The sequence below is a fragment of the Salvelinus alpinus genome, chromosome 3, assembly GCF_045679555.1.
Source record: "Salvelinus alpinus chromosome 3, SLU_Salpinus.1, whole genome shotgun sequence".
Classification (NCBI taxonomy): Eukaryota; Metazoa; Chordata; class Actinopteri; order Salmoniformes; family Salmonidae; genus Salvelinus; species Salvelinus alpinus.
Genome location: NC_092088.1, coordinates 26,738,205 through 26,758,716, shown reverse-complemented (window position 1 = coordinate 26,758,716; position 20,512 = coordinate 26,738,205). Strand labels below are relative to the sequence as shown.

Genomic DNA, 20,512 nt, shown 5'->3' with positions numbered 1-20,512 from the left:
CCGCTTTGTCAACGGATGTGGAAAGCATAGTGCAACCTAGGAGTTTGCTCCCCATCGGATCCTTCTCTTTTAGCTCCACGTTGTCTATGTATTTACTTCCGTGTTCGTCAGTCTTTAGCTCCTGGATGTTTTCAATCATGTGTGTAATTCAGGGGTTATTCCCTTCCAGGATCCTAACTCTGAATCAACCCATGTCTAGTCGAATCCAGCTGGTCTGTATGGGTATACTCGGCGTAGGATCAGGCAAAACCGTCGAGTTGCGTACCTTGTGCAGGTCCGGACCTCAGTTGGTTGCCATGTGTCCCTGTCGAGTGGTTAGTCATTGAACTGCCATTTGGTTTGAGCAGACAAAAACCCAGAAGGCGAGCCCTCTCTACGGTTGTCATGCATCCGCCCTTGGAGTTCCGTCCTGCGTTTCGGTAGGTGTATGGAGGGTTAGGATCAGGCAAACTTCCTCTGGCTTTGTATTGTACGTCTGCCAGGAGTCACAGTTGATTGCCATGTGTCCATCCCCACCATCTCAGTCGTAGGTAATTCAGTGGTTTGGGTGATAGTGACCCGTGGAGCTACTCCCTTCCAGGATCGTAGCGTTCCAGTGGTATGTCAACCCTAGACAGTGAATTTTTTTCGTAGTCCAGGTAAAAAAGTGGATCGGTTGTCCAGGCTTAGTGCGGCGGGGTAAGGGGTCCCCCAGTGAAAAATTGTTCTGTGGGATCCAATTCTCCTCCAGACATAATCTGGGCACCCCAGGGATTACACGGCCGACACGATCCTCCAGCCGCAGCGCCCAACCCAAAAGCTCCACTTTCTAAAGCTAAGGTACCCCAACTCGCTAGGCAGAGCCACGCGCTACTGAACATACTGCCAATTCTAAACTGGGGTAGATAGTCGTCCAGCGCGGTACGTAGTCCCCTGTTTTTGTGGAGCTGGGGGGGTTGAGCCGATTGGTCTGCCAACAAGACCCCGAGAGGTCCCGGAGGAGTCCGGTCAATCCATTTCCTCCCGTCTTCTTGCTTGGTGTATGGAAGGGCCTAATTGCTTAGGGAATAATCGCTGCGGGGGAGTCGCCAAGGTCGGGGTCCCATGAGTAGTTGGAGAAAAAAGGTTCTCGTCCGTTGGGGGTGCTGGTGGGTGTGGATGAGAAGTATTTTGGAAGGATGGTGGGTTGGTAAGGGTTTTTTGGTTGTAATTTTGTTATTTAGTTCTATTTTATTGTTTCTTTTCATCAAGGCCCATGGTCATGGTAACCCCGAGTTCAAGAAACCAAAAAGAAAAACATATATATATATAAATATTTTTTTTTAAGAGTGACTAAAGGTAAGAATTTGAGAGTCCGTGGTCACGGTAACTCTATAGTGCTATTGGAGGTCTATTTTTGTGGTCTTAATGACCCCCTATCTTTTGTGTGGGGTGTGTAAGGTGCAGGTGCAGTGTATGTCCGGGCGTTCCTCCACTGTACTGAAAGCCTCAGTGGTGGTCCGGCCCGTAGTAGTAGTGTTGGACCTGGAGGGGTTCGGGAGGTGAATCCTGGTCCGTGGATCCTGGCGAGTTTATTTGGTTTCTTCATTGTGGTTTATTTTAGAGGTGGCTGCTGACTAGAGCATCCTTGAGGTTCTTGTTCCTTATGAGGGCCAGGATGGGTATGTGAAGAGGGAGTAGTTGTTTATATTTGAGTCTTTTTTGGATGTGAGTAGCCACTCGGTAGCTGGGTGAGTTGTAGGTTGTAATGATGGGTATGATTTGGTGGTTTCCTTTGGTTTGTCCTTTCCGTGTGTGTCTCTCGGAGTCGCGTTGGGCCTTTTTGAGTGCCGAGCGAGTATATCCTCTGTTTTTGTATAGGGCTTTGGAGAGGATGTGCGTAGCAGTTTTGAGGTCTTGGTTGGGTGCATATCCTGCTGTACCTGAGGAATTGTGATTTGGTCGGTGTCGTTTGGAGAGGAGGAGTCTCTGCCTGTCGGGGTGGAAGGGTTCGTAGATCGGAAGTGATCCGAGGGTTATCCTGGTGTGGGGTAGTTGAGGAAGTTGAGTATTTCCACCTGAGATGCTGCATCTATGAGTACCTCGTCCTTGATGATGTTAAACTCCAACAGGTGCTGTGGTGGTAGTGGTGAGAGTGGTGTTCCTAAGAGTGCTGGTGGATTGGTGGCATCTTGAAGGTGGGGAGGTTTTTGTCCGTAGCTGCCCATTTGTTTATGGTCACTTCTATCCCCTCGGATTGGGGAGGATGGTTCTTGTCCTCTTGTGGTATGTGGCTAGCCGAGGATTTCCGTGGCTTGGTTGTCGGATGATCAGCTCCTGCTGATTTTCATGACATTCCCCCCTGGTTTGGGTATGGGATGGCATGGAAAGAGGCCATCTTAGCACTATCCCTCTGCTCCTCTCCCTCAACCACCCTGGTCAGGGTATGATCTCGGGGTGGGTAAGGAGGGTTAGTGTTTCCCGGCGGGGGCCCACCCTGTGCCACCCTAGTCAGGGTATGGCTGGGTTTCTGGGTCCCTGAGTATCAAATCAAAATCAAATCAAATCAAATTTTATTAGTCACATACACATGGTTAGCAGATGTTAATGCGAGTGTAGCGAAATGCTTGTGCTTCTAGTTCCGACAATGCAGTAATAACCAACAGTAATCTAACCTAACAATTCCACACTACTACCTTACACACACACACAAGTGTAAAGGGATAAAGAATATGTACATAAAGATATATGAATGAGTGGTGGTACAGAACGGCATGGCAGATGCAGTAGATGGTATAGAGTACGGTATATACATATGAGATGAGTACTGTAGGGTATGTAAACATAAGTGGCATAGTTTAAAGTGGCTAGTGGTACATGTATTGCATAAAGATGGCAAGATGCAGTAGATGATATAGAGTACAGTATATATACATATGAGATGGGTAATGTAGGGTATGTAAACATTGTATTAAGTGGCATTGCTTAAAGTGGCTAGTGGTACATTTTTACATAATTTCCATCAATTCCCATTTTTAAAGTGGCTGGAGTTGGGTCAGTATGTTGGCAGCGGCCGCTAAATGTTAGTGGTGGCTGTTTAACAGTCTGATGGCCTTGAGATAGAAGCTGTTTTTCAGTCTCTCGGTCCCTGCTTTGATGCACCTGTACTGACCTCGCCTTCTGGATGATAGCGGGGTGAACAGGCAGTGGCTTGGGTGGTTGTTGTCCTTGATGATCTTTATGGCCTTCCTGTGACATCGGGTGGTGTAGGTGTCCTGGAGGGCAGGTAGTTTGCCCCTGGTGATGCGTTCTGCAGACCTCACTACCCTCTGGAGAGCCTTACGGTTGTGGGCGGAGCAGTTGCCGTACCAGGCGGTGATACAGCCCGACAGGATGCTCTCGATTGTGCATCTGTAGAAGTTTGTGAGTGCTTTTGGTGACAAGCCGAATTTCTTCAGCCTCCTGAGGTTGAAGAGGCGCTGCTGCGCCTTCTTCACAACGCTGTCTGTGTGGGTGGACCAGTTCAGTTTGTCCGTGATGTGTACACCGAGGAACTTAAAACTTTCCACCTTCTCCACTACTGACCCGTCGATGTGGATAGGGGGGTGCTCCCTCTGCTGTTTCCTGAAGTCCACAATCATCTCCTTTGTTTTGTTGACGTTGAGTATGAGGTTATTTTCCTGACACCACACTCCGAGGGCCCTCACCTCCTCCCTGTAGGCCGTCTCGTCGTTGTTGGTGATCAAGCCTACCACTGTAGTGTCATCCGCAAACTTGATGATTGAGTTGGAGGCGTGCATGGCCACGCAGTCGTGGGTGAACAGGGAGTACAGGAGAGGGCTCAGAACGCACCCTTGTGGGGCCCCAGTGTTGAGGATCAGCGGGGTGGAGATGTTGTTACCTACCCTCACCACCTGGGGGCGGCCCGTCAGGAAGTCCAGGACCCAGTTGCACAGGGCGGGGTCGAGACCCAGGGTCTCGAGCTTGATGACGAGTTTGGAGGGTACTATGGTGTTAAATGCTGAGCTGTAATCGATGAACAGCATTCTCACATGGGTATTCCTCTTGTCCAGATGGGTTAGGGCAGTGTGCAGTGTGGTTGCGATTGCGTCGTCTGTGGACCTATTGGGTCGGTAAGCAAATTGGAGTGGGTCTAGGGTGTCCGGTAGGGTGGAGGTGATATGGTCCTTGACTAGTCTCTCAAAGCACTTCATGATGACGGAAGTGAGTGCTACGGGGCGGTAGTCGTTTAGCTCAGTTACCTTAGCTTTCTTGGGAACAGGAACAATGGTGGCCCTCTTGAAGCATGTGGGAACAGCAGACTGGGATAAGGATTGATTGAATATGTCCGTAAACACACCAGCCAGCTGGTCTGCGCATGCTCTGAGGACGCGGCTGGGAATGCCGTCTGGGCCTGCAGCCTTGCGAGGGTTAACACGTTTAAATGTTTTACTCACCTCGGCTGCAGTGAAGGAGAGCCCGCAGTTTTGGTAGGGGGCCGTGTCAGTGGCACTGTATTGTCCTCAAAGCGGGCAAAAAAGTTGTTTAGCCTGTCTGGGAGCAAGACATCCTGGTCCTCGACGGGGCTGGTTTTCTTTTTGTAATCCGTGATTGACTGTAGACCCTGCCACATACCTCTTGTGTCTGAGCTGTTGAATTTCGACTCGATTTTGTCTCTGTACTGAGACTTAGCCTGTTTGATTGCCTTGCGGAGAGAATAGCTACACTGTTTGTATTCGGTCATGCTTCCGGTCACCTTGCCCTGGTTAAAAGCAGTGGTTCGCGCTTTCAGTTTCACGCGAATGCTGCCGTCAATCCACGGTTTCTGGTTTGGGAATGTTTTTATCGTTGCTGTGGGTACGACATCGTCAATGCACTTCCTAATGAACTCGCTCACCGAATCAGCATATTCGTCAATATTGTTGTTGGACGCGATGCGGAACATATTCCAATCCGCGTGATCGAAGCAGTCTTGAAGCGTGGATTCAGATTGGTCGGACCAGCGTTGAACAGACCTGAGCGCGGGAGCTTGTTGTTTGAGTTTTTGTTTGTAGGCTGGAATCAACAAAATGGAGTCGTGGTCAGCTTTTCCGAAAGGGGGGCGGGGGAGGGCCTTATAAGCGTCGCGGAAATTTGTATAACAATGGTCTAGTGTTTTTCCAGCCCTGGTAGCACAATCGATATGCTGATAGAATTTAGGGAGTTTTGTTTTTAGATTAGCCTTGTTAAAATCCCCAGCTACGATGAATGCAGCCTCAGGGTGTGTGGTTTCCAGTTTACAAAGAGTCAGATAAAGTTCGTTCAGGGCCATCGATGTGTCTGCTTGGGGGGGAATGTATACGGCTGTGATTATGATTGACGAGAATTCCCTTGGTAGATAATGCGGTCGACATTTGATTGTGAGGAGTTCTAGATCAGGTGAACAGAACGACTTGAGTTCTTGTGTGTTGTTATGATGATCACACCACTTCTCGTTAATCATAAGGCATACCCCCCCGCCCCTCTTCTTACCGGAAAGATGTTTGTTTCTGTCGGCGCGATGCATGAAGAAACCAGCTGGCTGCACCGACTCCGTTAGCGTCCCTTGAGTTAGCCATGTTTCCGTGAAGCAGAGCACGTTGCAATCCCTGATGTCTCTCTGGAATGCTACCCGTGCTCGGATTTCATCAACCTTATTGTCAAGAGACTGGACATTGGCGAGTAGTATGCTAGGGAGTGGAGCGCGATGTGCCCGTCTCCGAAGCCTGACCACGAGACCGCCACGTTTTTCCCCTTTTTCGGCGTCGCACAGGGTCGCCGGCTGGGATCAGATCCATTGTATTGTGTGGAAGGCAAAACACTGGATCCGTTTCGGGAAAGTCATATTCCTGGTAGGAACGATGATGAGTTGACGTTAATCGTATGTTCAGTAGTTCCTCCCGACTGTATGTAATGAAACCTAAGATTACCCGGGGTACCGATGTAAGAAATAACACGTAAAAAAACAAAATACTGCATATTTTCCAAGGAACACGAAGCGAGGCAGCCATCTCTTTTCGGCGCCGGTAGGTGGATATGGTGGAGGTAAGCCGCTTTTTGTTGGAAGTGTCCCTGGTTTTTCGTGTTGGGCAGTGGAAATATTTTTCCCTGGAGTGGTGTGGGGTGACGATTCCCGAAGAGGGGGCGTAATCACCTCTTTGGGGGGGTACCGTACCGATGTAAGGCGTCTGTTGGTCCGTGGAGATGGTGAGGTCCTCCTGGTGTGCGTAGCTAGTGTGGCTACATCGTCCTCCTCGCTGTGAGGTTGGCAGTGGGTGAGCGGTGGCTTAAATTGGCTGTTATCTTTTGTTGGCCAATTACTGTGGAAGTTGGTGAGTGAGTCCCTAATGTCCTGTAGGAGGCGGTCCAGGAGTGGTTCGCTGAGGAGCTTTTTGGCCCATATGATGCCTAGGTACCAGGCTTCCTGCCAGTCAGAGCATGATGGTGTGTTGCAGAGTGTGGCGTATCTATTGGATACCTCCTCCTCCTCCTCCTCAGCTAGGCTCTCAGTACTCATGGGGGTGGTGCCGAGTATAGAGGTGTCGGTCCTCTGGTGCTGGGTGGGTGAAGGCATCGGTCTGGGTTGGGTGCGCTGCACATCCCGATCTGCTTGTTGGGTCCGAACCGTAGAGTGTCTGGAGATCGGTTTTAGGCGTGTGTCCCAAATGGTTAGCTTCGGTGTGTGATGTCCATCTTTGTATTCATGGCGTTTGGGAGTATCCAGTGGATGTGATGGGGTGGAGGGGTGCCTGGAGAAGGTGTCTGTATTCTATCTTGGTAGCCTTGGGGGTGGTGGTGGTGTTCTGTAGAGGGGTTGGAAATCTGTGTAGTAGGTCTGAGATGGGTCTTCAAGGTATCTTTGAGGTCCTGGAGTGGGGTGGTGTGAGGTGGGCTGTGGAGTGTGGTTGCCCGCTGGGGATGTCATCAGGAGGTGTTTCTTTTTGTCCCCGGTGTGATGGTGTAGGGGTGTAGTCATCCGGTAGCTGGGTCCTATTGAGACCATGGAGAGGAACTGCCTGGTGGGAGAGAAAGCCCACTGGTGTGGGATGTTTCTCCCGCTGTGTAGAAGACTGAGAAGGAAGTTCATTATATGACGTTTCTATAATGAGACCAGGCTGCCGGTCTAAACTTATTTCGGCCGGCTCCTCTGTGCGTCTCTTTTTAAAGAGTTCAGAGGGTCTGTGTTGGTAGCTGTGCCCTGTAGAAATAATAGGGCTAGTCTTGTGGTAGAGTAGGGGTTCTGAGTAGTCATCAGAGTGCCCGGAGTCGTCGCTGTCTCGTGGATCTTCCATGTGTAGTGTGTCCCTGTGTAAAACTTAAAATAAGGGTAAGAAAAAAAGTACAAATGAAAATAAGTAGCCAAAAGGAGCTACCCCTGAAGTCCGTGTGGAACCTGCCTTCCTTACAGCTGCACAACGGGTCTAGGGGCAGCCCAGCCACGACGCCTTTCTGCCTTACTCGGCTTCATCAGGTAGCAGGGAGGAGAAAAAGGTGCAAAAAAGCGCACTCGGTCGTAATGCGGTTAAAAAGGGCGTATTATGGACCGGAAAAAATAGTGTGTGTGTGTAGATGTATGTGTGGTGGAGGCTCGACGGTCTGGAAGGTCTATGAAGGTCCGTTGTGGGAGTACCAGCTGGTGTCTTGATCCAGGTGAGGTGTTTTAAGGGTGTAGCATAAAGCTAGGGGCTTTATCCTTTTGACCAGGAATAGCCGTGAGGTGATGAGATGTTCGTGGGGAGTATAGAGCCCCAGCTGATGTCTTGATCCAGGTGAGGTATCTTTTAGGGTGTAGCATATAGCTAGAGCCCAGTCGTACCGTTGAGGATGAAGTTCCCTTGTAGAGGTCCAGCTTGATTCTTGTCCAGTTGAAGTGTTTTCGACCAAATGGTGCTGAGGCTGAGGGATGCACCTCTTTTTATGGGAAGTAATGGGGGTGTGGTTGACCAAAGGTCGAATCCTATTGGTGCACAAGGTGTGCACACGACAGGGCTGAAGAGTGGTCTCTCCTGAAGAAAGGTGTTGGGGTCTTCTGCAGACTGACACAAACACAAAGAGAAAAACAAATATGACCACAAAGACAATTCACACCCTTTAAGTAAGAAATGTGTGCATGTATTAGAATTAGCCAGGATGGAAGGTGCCGGTTCAGCGCATCTGGCCTCCAGTGCGCCTCCACGGCCCAGTGTATCCTGTGCCTGTCCCCAGACCCAGGCCTCCTGTATGTCTCTCCAGCCTGGTAAGCCCAGTGGCAGCTCCACGCACCAGGCTGCCAGTACGTCTCAGTCGGTTGAGACCTGTTCCGGCTCCACGGAGGAAGCCTCCAGTGATGATCCATGGCACGAAGCCTCCAGCGATGATCCATGGCACAAAGCCTCCAGCGGTGATCCATGGCACGAAGCCTCCAGTGATGATCCATGGCACGAAGCCTCCAGTGATGATCCATGGCACGAAGCCTCCAGTGATGATCCATGGCACGAAGCCTCCAGTGATGATTCATGGCACGGAGCCTCCAGTGATGGTCCACGGAGCCTGCAATAAGGATCCACAGTCCGGAGCCTGCAGCGACGGTCTCCAGTCCGGATCTTCCAACGACGGTCTCCAGTCCGGATCTTCCAACGACGGTCTCCAGTCCGGAGCCTCAAACGTCGGTCTCCAGTCCGGAGCCTCCAACGACGGTCTCCAGTCCGGAGCCTCCAACGACGGTCTCCAGTCCGGAGCCTGCAACGACGGTCTCCAGTCCGGGGCTTCCAGCGACGGTCCCCAGTCCGGAGCTGCCAGCGAGGGTCCCCAGTCCGGGGCCGCCAGCGAGGGTCCCCAGTCCAGAGGTGACTCTGGAGGTGACTCCCAGTCCAGAGGTGGAGCAGGGTCTGCGTCCCGCACCGGAGCCGCCACCGAAGTAGATGCCCACCCAGACCCTCCCCTATAGAATCAGGTTTTGCGGCCGGAGTCCGCACCTTTCGGGGGGGGGGGGGGGGGGGGGGTACTGTCACGCCCTGGCCATAGAAAGGCTTTTATTCTCTATTTTGGTTAGGCCAGGGTGTGACTAGGGTGGGCATTCTAGTTTCTTTATTTCTATGTTTTCTGTTTCTATGTTTTGGCCGGGTATGGTTCTCAATCAGGGACAGTTGTCTATCGTTGTCTCTGATTGGGAATCATACTTAGGCAGCCTGTTTTTCCACCTTAATTGTGGGTAGTTGTCTGTGTTAGTGGCCTGTATAGCCCTAGTCAGCTTCACGTTCGTTTAGTTGTTTCTTGTTTTTGTTGGCGACATTCATAAATAAAAATAAATGTACGCTCAACACGCTGCACCTTGGTCCGGTCATTTCCACCCTGACGACGGTCGTGACAAGTGTACAATTCCTTCCATCATGTAAAGAGAAACCACCTTCAACACCTACTTGATTGCACACGACCAGATGAACAGCCATCGGAGGAAAGCCAAGCACCACCGGAACAAGTAAGTAGCTAGCTAGCATTTTTTGGGTTCTTTGGATTTAAAAAAATGATTTAATGAATGGACGAAACACGGACCAAAGTCATATACTGTCCATTAGGCTATTCGATCATTTTCGCCATAATGACTCTTATGGCTAAAGCTGGGTTAATGTGAAAATAATCGATGATAAATAGGAACAAAACACTTAAATAGCACTATTGGTGAAACTAAATACAATTTCACATAATCATCTGTTTCTATGATGTGTGGTACACAGGACAACATTCAACCCGATCATCTTCTAGCTAACTCCAGCATCACTGATCAGCAACTCCATACATCTGACTCAGATGAAGGGCAAAGGGGCATTGACCAACGTGGAGCTGTCACAGTGCAATAAGTAAGTTACTCGGTTGGTGGCAATCTACTGAAATTGACCATATTTTAGTCAGTCCGCAACCACTTCTCCTGTCACAAACATTATACTTGTCATGAACTAGTAATGTACAGCCTCAGGATACTACATTCAATGTCAACATTTTTTTTTGAATCTGACAACACATGCCACTGCTTTTGTGATAAATGCCAGAGCCATGCATCGTCTCTCACAGGTAAGATGCTTTTTCTGAACAGAGCACAGCATTTGGTTTGTTACATTATGCAGAGCATTTTGTAGTGGTTCAGTGATGGTGGAGTTCATTCTCAGTGCCAGGTTGTCCACCTTACTATTGTTGATCCCTTATGTCCTTATGTTAATGAATATGTCATAAGAACATCTGAATATCATAGGTATACATGATTGATGACATCCCCACCTCTCTCTCTCTCTCTCTCTCATTTTCAGAAAGGCGTGAATGACATTGTTGCTGGGGTACAGCAGTATCAATCATCACTATTGGACAACCTCAGGAAGCAGATGGAGGCAGTGCTAAAGAAGCATTCAGGAAGCACATCAGGGCAACTTGAAAAAGATGCAATGAATATATTTGACAATTTCATTGGGCCTTTTGCTGGCGTTGCAACAACATTTAGACAGGACAGTGTTATTAAGAAGCAGTTTAGCTGTTTGGATGCAGAGGAAATTCACATTGCTCGAACCATATGCAGGATGAAATGTGGAGGATCAAAAGACCTTTTCTTCAAAGACAAATTATTTTATTATGTACCATTAGTCAAAAGTCTAGAACAGTTCTTATCACACCCAAGGATTTTGTCTATGGTTGAAAAGGGACCCCAGATGTGCAGGGGAAGTTTTTTTCATGATATTGTATATGGTGCTCTTCTAAAATCACAACCCTTATTTTCAGAGAAACGAAATGATTTGCAGATTGTTCTGTACATGGATGAAATAGAGATCTGTAATCCACTAGGATCCTTAGCATCAAAAAACAAGTTGTTAATGGTGTACTACACCCTAGGAAATATAAATCCAAAATACAGGTCTAAACTGGCTGCTATCAGGCTACTTGCCATGGCTAGATCAGCAGACCTCCGTCAATCTGGTGTAGATGTAATATTGACTAGAATCAAGGAAGACATGGATGCATTGTACAGTGGGGTTAAAATGCTAACTATTAATGTTGAGAAAACGATATCTGGTCTCTCTCTCTGGAGACACCCTGGCACAACATGAACTAGCAGGGTGTAAAGAGGGTGTGGGCTTTGCCTACAGTAAGTGCAGACACTGAGTGTTCTTTTGAGGACATGCAGTCACACTTCAATGAGGATGCATATACTAAAAGGACATTGGAGAAGCATGTCAGACAGTGTGATGAAATAGAAAAGGCACAGACTGACATGCTTCGCAACAACCTTGAGAACAAGATATGGGATTAATAGACGGAGCAAGCTAGTTGAATTCTCAGCCTTTGATATCATGCAACAAACTCCGCAAGACATTATGCATGTAATTCTGGAGGGCATAGCCCCATTGGAAATCAAATGTGTCTTGAATCATCTTGTTGTGTCAGGACAGATTGATCTGGACTAGTGAATTATGCTATTCTTGGTTTCCCTTATTCCTCTCTAGATGTTAGAGATCGGGCCATCCCCAATTTCTGTTAGTACATTAACGTCAAGTGATGGTAAACTAAAACAGTCATCTGGGCAAATGCTTGTCCGGCTAAGGATATTGCCATTTGTTTTGGAGAGTTTGGAAGTCAATGCATATAGTATATACGACTGACAATTGAGCTAATAGAGATTGTACAGATAGTATTTGTTCTTTCCATTGTGACTGTGTCTAGGTTGAAGTTACTCATTGAAAATCATTTGAAGCATTGGAAGGAGCTTTTTCCAGACCGCAGTGTTACACCTAAACAGCATTATATGATACATTTGCCATCACAGATAAAGTCATTGGGTCCAATGGTTAGACATATGTGTATGTGGTTCGAGTCTAAACATTGTTTCTTTAAACAATGGGCTTCCAAGCTCAATTTAAAAACAATATTTGAAAGTCTTTGATCAATCAGAACCAAATATATGAAAGCTGCCAAAATGTAGACAGTTCAATGCACCCAATTGTTTCAAATGAAAGGGAGATGGGACCTGTATCAGAGGTTAAAGATCTACAATATTTATGTGGAAAATTGAGGGACTTCCTAGGTTTCAATGAAGTAAACCATGCTGTATCAGTCAAATGGCTTGTAATTAATAGTGCCAAAGTACTGAATGGTAATATGCCAATATGACTGGTTAAAAACATATTTCTTGTTGATTCTAGGCTTTATTGTTTGCAATATCAACCATTTCAAAATATACGCTTTGATAGAAGCATCATGGCTTATCAAGTTGAGGTCCCACACTTTGCACAGGCCACTGAGTTAGTGGATGCTGAAAAGCTGGTTGATTTTACCTCAATATTACACAATTAGCAACAAGAGCCAACAAGAGCCAAACTTATGTACAAGTCAAATACCATCTTGGGGAAGTAATAGAATTGTACAACAGTTCAAATGACGCAGTGTGTTCCCCAGATATGAAAAGTGTACTGTCTTTGTTCTGTACTGTATTTTGTCTACATGACTGCTGTGCTGTGTGTATGACTGACAATAAAACAGTGAATTCCATTTGGTCGTTATCTGTTCTTAATATGTGAAGAGATGAAAAAGATAAGATGCTTGAAATAAGAAATTCTGACTTTGACAAAGCAGTTTTGGACTTGTCAGTGTTGATCAAACGTCTTTATAATTCTGTTAATTATAGTTTCGAGCATTAAGTTACTCAGAACCAGTAACACAATCTCAGTAACAAGTTATATAATCTTATTAAGATAATTAAGCACAAAAAAGCTTGAAACAAGTGAAATGCTCCAACATAAAAACTGGCTGATAAGAAGAAATATCTTGTCAGACAAAAAACAAGCATATATTGCCTTGATTTAAGATATTTAATCTTACTTAGATTTCAATTTTTGCAGTGCAGACCCGGATTAACATCAACTGTTCAGAGGAGACTGTGAATCAGGCCTTCGTGGTCGAATTGCTGCAAAGAAACCACTACTAAAGGACATCAACAAGAAGAAGAGACTTGTCTGGGCCAAGAAACACGAGCAATGGACATTAGAACGGTGGAAATCTGTCATTTGGTCTGAATAGTCCAAATTTCAGGTTTTGGTTCCAACCGCCGTGTCTTTGTGAGACGCGGAGTAGATGAACGGATGATCTCTGCATGTGTGGTTCCCACCGTGAAGCATGGATGAGGAGGTGTGATGGTTGTTACCAACAAGTGAGGTCTCGAACGAAAAGGTACAGTACATGAACACACTTACCGCTGGCTACTATATGGAGACAAACAACATTTTTTAATGAGCTGTGAAAAAAAGAGTGAACTATTTTCCATTGCTCATTAGACTGGCCCAAGCCAACCCCAGTGAATAGGCCATGTTGTATATGGTACATTCTACTCTCTCTTTCTTCTTGTGTGTGTAGGAGCTACCACTGTACTGTATAGGGGGTCTGCGCTTCTTCTGGGACAACAAGTTTGACCATGCCATGGTGGCCTTCCTGGACTGTGTGCAGCAGTTCAAGGAGGAGGTGGAGAAGGGAGACATGGGATTCTGCCTGCCCTACAGGTCAGTCAATTAGTCTAGCAAACATCATCGAATTATAATTGTAATCATCTATGGATTATGCCGAGAGACCAAGGATTAAGCTGTCAAAAGCTGACCAATTTCAGTTATTTGTGTAATTTTGGTAAGTTATACAACTAAATTAATTAGTTTATCTTTCTTCATTTTCCAATTCATAAAAAAAATCACTCCTTTTCATATTCAGATTTGACAAATTACGTTCCCTTGTTTCTTAATATTTCATTTATTCTACTTTCCTGCACTAGTAACACATCTGACAGAATGATTTAGATGAGTATTTGGATTTGATTTTATTGAGGTGTTTTATACAGGTGTTTCTGTAGATTTGAGGAACTGCTGAACACTGTTGGTTTAGACGTTTCTGGATACAATACTGCCTCCTAGTAGTACTGCCTCTTATTGGAACCCTCACAGATTCCAAGGTAGAAGTCCTAATTTGGGCAACAAGTGGTTTAGCAGTCACTGTATGTCTGTCTGTTCAATCCAAGATACAAAAGAGTGACAGATTCAGGTCCCTTGGTGCATCACACCACGGATCGCGTCACATAGCCAGCCAGTACAGTGCCTTTGAGCCGGTGCTTGGTGGAGTCATAGACCCCTCGTCTAGAGCTCTTGGAGGAGAGCTTGGCACAGATCTCGCTGTGTTTCTCCAGGCGACTAGGATCAAAACACCGGCCGCAGTGCTCACACTGCTTCAGCTTGGAGTTGGCTGCACTTATCCCAAATCGACGTTTCAACACCACCTGAATGAATGGATGTTATCAGATGGACCAAATAATGGGCAGCTGGGCAACAAAGACAAGATATACAATATGTACAAACCAGATGAGGTTGGTGGGAGGAGCTCATTGTAATGGGCTCATTGTAATGGCTGGAATAGAATAAAAGGAACGGTATGACACACATCAATCACATGGAAACATGTTTGATTCCGATCAATTAATTTCATTCCAGCCATTACAACGATCCTATCCTCCTATAACTCCTCCCATCAGCCTCCTCTGATACAAATGCACGTGATCACCAACACTACACTAGATCAACAGTTAGCATGGCTTTGGAATGTCAAGCTACTTTACCTGTCTGTCCTCCTTTTTCTCTTCCATGTTCAAACCCTTCTTGACTTCCTTTGGCTTGCTCACAGTGTATCTCGTTGCTGTCTGCTTTGGCTTACTTGACACACTGCTTTCTTCTCCATTTCTCCTCACCTCTTTAATCCTTTCTTCCTCTTCTTCCTCTTCTTCCTCTTCTTCGTTATCTCTTATCATCTCCCATAGGTCAGAATCCACCTTCATCAGGCAGATCTCCTGGATGAACTTCTCCACCTTTTTTCTGAAACATTCTTTTGCATTTTTCTCCTCCAAAGCCTGAGCATCCATCTTGGCCCCACTCTTAATCAGTTTCAATTCTTGGGTGACACTGATCAGCTTGGCCTTCATACATGCCATCACCTGCTCAGCCTCTGAGTTAAAGACGTCCCATACCATCTCATCGGGGCACGGCGGTAGATCCTGTACAGTTAGGGTCTGAGTCTTGAACTGAACGTGTTTCTTCACAACCTGCCTTCTGAACTTTGAAGCAGCAGGACGAGGGCTGCCCTCTGGTCTGACTGGCTGGAATGGCTTCTTCTTGGCATCATTGTTTGGCACAGTGACTCTGGCTCTAATGGGAGGCAGTGGTATCTTGGTGACCATATTGGCTCCATGGACTGCCTTCAATGGCTTGGCACTATGGAGGTAGATATCTTTCACCACGCATGTTTGATCCCTCTTGGTACGGATGGGTTGCAGTGGCTTCCGGATGGGAGGAACGGTAGCCTTCCCTGACTGCTGAGATGTTGGAGCTACATGCAGTCCTTGACTCTTCCCATTGCAGATGTATCTCTTCTTCTGCAGGACTGGGATTCTTGAGGGAGGATGTGGTTTCTTTTCCACAGCCTTCAAACTGGCAAGTCGCTGCAGAGCACCCTTTCTTTCTTCAGTCAACTCCAGTACTGGGATTCTGGAGGTGTTAAAACTGTTTTGTTTGAGCGCTGGAAGCTTCTCAGTGGCCTTGGGTTGAGGTGGCAGCGCAGGCTGAACGGAGTTAATACTGGCAGCTCCAAGGTTCCCTGTTAAAGCATTATCTTCCTGTAGCGACTGCAATAATCTCCTCCTCATCAAGGAGATTGACAGTGACATTCTTCTAACCTCGTTCTGCAACTAAATTTTCGTCTAGAAGAACTTTCTATATTTTATTGTGATCTACTGTGTTAACTATATCTCAGGAGGAATCTGCTAGATTGTCTTGGATACTAACGCCGCAGCCCGTCTGGTGTTCAACTTTCCTAAGTTCTCTCACGTCACCCCGCTCCTCCGCTCTCTCCACTGGCTTCCAGTTGAAGCTCGCATCCGCTACAAGACCATGGTGCTTGCCTACGGAGCTGTGAGGGGAACGGCACCTCCGTACCTTCAGGCTCTGATCAGGCCCTACACCCAAACAAGGGCACTGCGTTCATCCACCTCTGGCCTGCTCGCCTCCCTACCTCTGAGGAAGTACAGTTCCCGCTCAGCCCAGTCAAAACTGTTCGCTGCTCTGGCACCCCAATGGTGGAACAAACTCCCTCACGACGCCAGGTCAGCGGAGTCAATCACCACCTTCCGGAGACACCTGAAACCCCACCTCTTTAAGGAATACCTAGGATAGGATAAAGTAATCCTTCTAACCCCCCCCCCCTTAAAAGAGTTAGATGCACTATTGTAAAGTGGTTGTTCCACTGGATATCATAAGGTGAATGCACCAATTTGTAAGTCGCTCTGGATAAGAGCGTCTGCTAAATGACTTAAATGTAATGTAAATGTAATACTAGTGTTCTATTTTCAGCAATCAGACGCCAGAATGTTCAAACAGAACATTTGGAATTTATTGATCAGTTGTGACATCATAATTGGTTCACATATAATGAGAGTTGTAGAATCTCACACACTTATGTGGATGTGATGTCATAATAGACCATAATATACTGCCCAAAATGGTGAATGTGACCTACCTGTGTTGAACTGCTTGCCCTCATCTCATATTTAAACATGCCACTTTTCTTTGAGGTGAAACATATTAGTGAACTCTCTGAATTGTCAATTTAAAGACATTTAGCCAATTAATTCATTACTAAATTTAGCTAACATAGTTAATTCAGAGAATCTTACCTTTGCCTTGGCAGTCTTGTCCAGATCATCATGGCGTTTGTAGTTCTTTATGATAGCCACATTAGCAGCTAATTAGCAGTTCATTTTGGGGGGCTAATTACAGGCAAATATACTGATAAGTCACCTTGTCCTACAGATATTTCCATGATTATAAAAACATCACACAAGGGTAGGCCTACATGAAACACATCCCTTATTTTAAATATTTCTAAAATTCCCTATGGGGAGAAATGAATGTTGGAAAAACAGTTGGAACCATTTCCTTGTTTGACTGCTATGTTTTATGGGTATTATGACTCATACTGTTGTACTCTATTGTACTTACACAAATAACTGGGGTTGGTCAGCTTTTGACAGCTTAATCCTTTGTCTCTGCATAATCATTTGCCTCCAACTAGTCACTAGCATGAGAAATGTGCAGATTTGTTTTAGCGTACTGGCCTTAGATTTAAAAAATGTGGGTGTTAGCAGCTGTAGATGTTGCACCAGTTTCTTTCATACCCCTCAAGAAATAAACACTTGTGGGTTTGAGTTTTAACAAACCTTTTTCTGTTATGGTTCAGGATGGATGTCAAGTAGGGCAAGATTGAGGACACGGGAGGCAGCGGCGGCTCCTACTCCATCAAGACCCAGTTCAACTCGGAGGAGCAGTGGACCAAGGCGCTCAAGTTCATGTTGACCAACCTCAAGTGGGGTCTGGCGTGGGTGTCGTCTCAGTTTTACAACCGATAGAGGAGGAAGATGAGGACTCACCCTGGGTGTGCCCCTTGACCCTTCTAAAACCACAATTTCATCACAATGTGTGACTCTGTAAAGTAGTTCTTCTGCAATGCTCTCCTTGCTTCCCTATGATGTTTTGAGAGGATGGGGAGAAGACTGGAGGAAGGACTTTTGAGATTCACCACTGGTGTGAGTTCCAACCCAATAAGTCTTGTTTCCTTGTTTGATTTCCATATTGACAATTTGAAAGGATAAGATACTGTTAAATTGTACACATTTAAGTCCACCTAGACTCGTAGGTGTTATGAAGGGAGCTATCTGAGACTTTTGGAGCACATTCCAGGATTGAGTCCTAATAGTAGCTAAGTGGCTTCTGGTGTCTTTTCCATCATATGCACATATCTTATGACACTGGATAGGGGAAAGCTGTTGTTTCCAATTGACCTGTTCAATTCTTAAAGATCAGTACACATGAAGGGAAGGCGAGAAGGACACGTTGAACTACTGAGATGCAGCACTGGAATGGGTTCTTATGTATCACAAGCTTCTTACTTTGCTCCAGAAGCAAATCTAGAGAGTCACGAATCTGGTTTTCTGCCTATTTTTCTTCAATTGGATTGTATCTTAGTGGTTCAACTCCACTCTAGCCACAGAATACTGTACATTTATTATATTTTAATAGTTTTTCTTTTACTGTGCTGACAAGGTAAAGATGGTTTAATTTCACCATGCGTTGGAAAAGGATTGGAACGTTTGCCTTGTCTGTTCTCTTGTCTCCCCATTCACAGGGCGCTCGAAGTGTCTACCGAAAGCTTTGGCATCGGGATTATGCTGTGCTTTTGTTCATTGGCAAATTCAACAAGGCAATCCTTTTACTACAAGTGACTTCTTGGTGTAGATTTAAATGTAGACAAGGAGGCTTGTGGCAGTATTTAATGCCCATATCACTGTATGATTTGGTTTTTCAGGTTCATTACACATTTGAACATGCCAATAACGGACCCACACAAATTCCCTTACGTAAAAGGATATTTCCAATTCTAACATTTGTATAAAAAAAAGTCATCAAAATGTAGAGACAGATCGATTGATTGATTACGTAAGTATTCAACCTCCTGAGTCAATACATGTTAAAATCATGTTTGGCAGCGATTTACAGCTGAGAGTCTTTCTGGGTAAGTCTGTAAATGCTTTGCACACCAGGATTGCATGTTAGCCTTCAAGCTCTGTCAAGTTGGTTGTTGATCATTGCTACATAGCCATTTAAGTCTTGCCATAGAATTTCAAGCCAATTTAAGTCAAAACTAACTGGGGTGCTCTTGAACATTGAATGTCGTCTTGGTTAGCAACTCCAGTGTATATTTGGCCTTGTGTTTTAGGTTATAGTCCTGGTAAAAGTTGAATATCTCACAGTGTCTAAAGCAGACTGAACCAGGTTATCCTCTCGGATTTTGCCAGTGCTTAGCGCTATTCTGTTTATTTTCATCATAAACATACTTGCCGATGACAGGCATGTAGCCACCACCATGCTTGAAAAGTTGAAGAGTGGTACTCAGTTATTTGTTGTTGGATTTGCTCCAAATATAATGCTTTGTATTCAGGACATAAAGTTAATTTCACAACCACATTTTTTGCAGTATTACTTGTGCCTTAATTGCAAACAGGATGCATGTTTTGGAATATTTTTATTCTGTACAAACTTCCTTTTCACTATGTCATTTAGGTTAGTATTGTGGAGTAACTACAATGTAGTTGATCCATCCTCAGTTTTCTATCACAGCCGTTAAACTGTTTTTAAGTCACCATTGGCCTCATGGTGAAATCCTTGAGCGTTTTCCTTCCTCTCCGACAACTGAGTTAGGAAAGACACCTATCTACCAATAGGTGCATTTTTTGCGAGGCATGAGAAAACCTCCCTGGTCTTTGTGGTTGAATCTGTGTTTGAAATTCACTGCTCATTTTAGGGTCCTTTCAAAAATCCTGTTATACACTTCAATTTGTGACTTGTTAAGCACATTCTTACTCCTAAACTTCATGCATGCCATAACAAAGGGATTGAATACTTATTAACACAATACTTTTAATTCATTCATTTGTAAAAATCTCTATTAACATAATTCCACTTTCACATTATGGGGGATTGTGTGTAGGCCAGTGAAACTCAACTTAATCCATACAACAAAATGTGGAAAAAGTCAAGTGGCGTGAATACTTTCTGAAAGCACTTTTAGATTGGCTTTTCAGGCAGTCATTGAGTTGCTAGCCTTGAACATAACACGTAGCTTGCTCTGTATGACTGTGTATATTTGAGTATTACCAGTTAGGCTATTCTGCTTTTCTCTGGTAAACAACACACCTATGCTCAAGTGTGAAATCATGTTTCACAATATACTAAAATAACTTTGCTATTATTTAAGTTATGTTGGAATTTAGATTGTTATACTGCACAATTTGCAATGAATGAGAATTATCTTTGACGTAACTCCTTGCTAACAAGCCACAAAGTCATACCAACAGTCGGTGAATGGTTTATATGCATTTCTATTAAGTCTCTCTCCCTCTCCATTTTGGGGGAAAGCCTCATGAAAAAATATGGACAACCATCCAAATAACAAAGTAAACTCCCAGTCCAATATCCAAGAAAATATTTAAATCTGATCAAATCAGTCCAAAGTGATGATCCTAGTGAAAATGACTTCTTTCTTTCACCTGACAGTTAGACTTGTGTAAAACGTAACAGTTGTGGCAAACCTCTTCAAGGTTATGAGCATTTGTCACAAATTAAGTGGGAAACTGTCACCAAATTACCCCAGAATGAGAGTTCTTTCGAACAGGACAGTACCTGTGTGTTTGTCTCTCCGTCCTGGTCCACCCAGGTCGTAGGCAAGGTCAAGGATAGCAGGGTTCGGTACACGAATCGGGTTCTCAGTAGGTCCAGGTCCAAACGCCAACAGGTATGTCCAAAACAGTCCAGCTCATACACAGTAAATCCAGCCAATATCTATTGTCTCTTTCTCTATGGTTCACAGATCCTTCCAGCCCTCACTTCCTCTTCCTGGTTTTTCTTGACCCTTTATCTGTGTGTCGGCTCCACCTTCTGAG

At 45.4% G+C, this 20,512-nt stretch overlaps 1 pseudogene; it reads left to right on the top strand.

The window, feature by feature from the left end:
- The first annotated feature begins 13,107 nt into the window (after positions 1-13,107).
- On the top strand, positions 13,108-17,637 carry LOC139569654 (beclin-1-like; annotated as a pseudogene).
- The last annotated feature ends 2,875 nt before the right edge of the window (positions 17,638-20,512 follow it).